Source organism: Aptenodytes forsteri, unplaced genomic scaffold (assembly GCF_000699145.1).
Source record: "Aptenodytes forsteri isolate BGI_AS27 unplaced genomic scaffold, ASM69914v1 Scaffold483, whole genome shotgun sequence".
NCBI lineage: Eukaryota > Metazoa > Chordata > Aves > Sphenisciformes > Spheniscidae > Aptenodytes > Aptenodytes forsteri.
Genome location: NW_008795316.1, coordinates 6695 through 8078, shown reverse-complemented (window position 1 = coordinate 8078; position 1384 = coordinate 6695). Strand labels below are relative to the sequence as shown.

General features: G+C 58.1%; 1 long non-coding RNA gene across 2 annotated transcripts in view; it reads left to right on the top strand.

Moving 5' to 3' along the window:
- Positions 1-420: 420 nt before the first annotated feature.
- The window catches only part of LOC103899097, a 5009-nt gene continuing 4045 nt past the window's right edge, over positions 421-1384 (top strand). The window contains exons 1-2 of one of the 2 annotated variants that reach the window (XR_002086181.1): positions 421-746; positions 857-966. This is a non-coding gene — a long non-coding RNA (uncharacterized LOC103899097). Of the gene's footprint in view, positions 768-856; positions 967-1384 lie in introns of both variants that reach the window. The other variant, XR_657580.2, reaches the window with a different exon arrangement.

Genomic DNA, 1384 nt, shown 5'->3' with positions numbered 1-1384 from the left:
AGGCTCCCGGTCCGCTGGAGGGGAGCCGGATCAGGTCAGCCCCAGGGACTTACCCGAGAGCTGATAGCAGGGAAGAGGGGAAGGAGGCGGACACCCCCCCAGACGCAGGCGCCGGGCGCCTCCCCAACTCACCAGAGCTCTCCCTAAGCCTCCCCCGGCCCCGCTCGCCCTGTGCAGCTGCCCCCAGCTCCAGCACCTCCCCTGAAGCCTGTACCGTAGCCCCAGGCCACCCCCAAGCCCTATAGTGAAGGCTGCAAGCTGGCCCTCGAAAGTGCGTGATTCTCCCTTATCGCGGGTGCCGTTAGCAGCAGTGCGGGGAAGGAGCGGCGCCCCCAGAAGCCCCCGCAGAAAGAGGGGATTCGGCCAGGGGCGATCTACGGTAGTAACGGTAGCTGCTGCTTCTTTCCTTCTCCTAGAGGCCACGCTGAGGATGTGGTTTTCCGTTTGTCCCCTGGGGATGCTGTTGACTGCACTCACCTCAGGCTTGCGTGGGTTGTCTCTGCCTGGCCTCGCTCTCGCAGCGTGGGGGTGAAAAGGGACAGGCGGAGCGCTTACTGGCTGTGGACAGGAGCTGCCGCGGCTGAAGTTGGAGGGGCTAGAGAAAGGTAAAGAAGAAGAAATCGAAGGCCGGCCGGCTGGCAGCTGCCTCCCGCTGCAGGCAAGAGAGAGCCTGCCTCTCCAGGTGAGGAAGGATACCTCTTCGTAGTCCGCAGCAGGTCATGCTGCCAACGTGCACCGCAGGATCTGTATGTGTCACTAGCAGCATGGTACGGCCGCGTAGTGCGCGAGCGAGCGAGGCTATGTGTCTAGGAAGCCTCGTCTTGTAAGACTGTAAGACACTCACGTATTCTCTTAGGTGGAGGACAGCCAAGCGACCAGAGTTACAGAAGAGGAAGGGAGGAGGGAAGGAGAAAGAAGCGTCCGAACTGGCAAATTCTCCTGGCAGCGCCGAGAGCGAGCGCTGCGGTGAGTCCTGGGCCCTCCCTGCCCCTCCCCTGGCCCCCCCTCTTTCCCACGCTGCTGTGATTTTTATTTCTTTATTTCTTTATTTCTCAATTTTCCCTTTGTCCTGGTCCCTGTCCTTTTTCTCTCTCTGTCTGTGTCCTGTGCCCTGTTACCGTCTTTAACCCTTCTTTCTTCTTCCTTTCCTGACCCCGCAATCTCTCTATCCCTCTGTCCCTCTCACCGACCCGACATTTTCTTGCTCGCTCTCTCTGCAGGGCTCCTCGTCCCTATTTTTCTTGATTTCTCTACCTCTCTGACCTTTTCTTTCGACCTTTCTTTCTCTCTCTGCTCCTCTGTCTTCTCCCTTGTCTTATTTTTCTCTTTCTAGTCTTCTGTCCTGCTCCTCATCACTGTATTTTCTTTCTTCATTTCTCTGCCC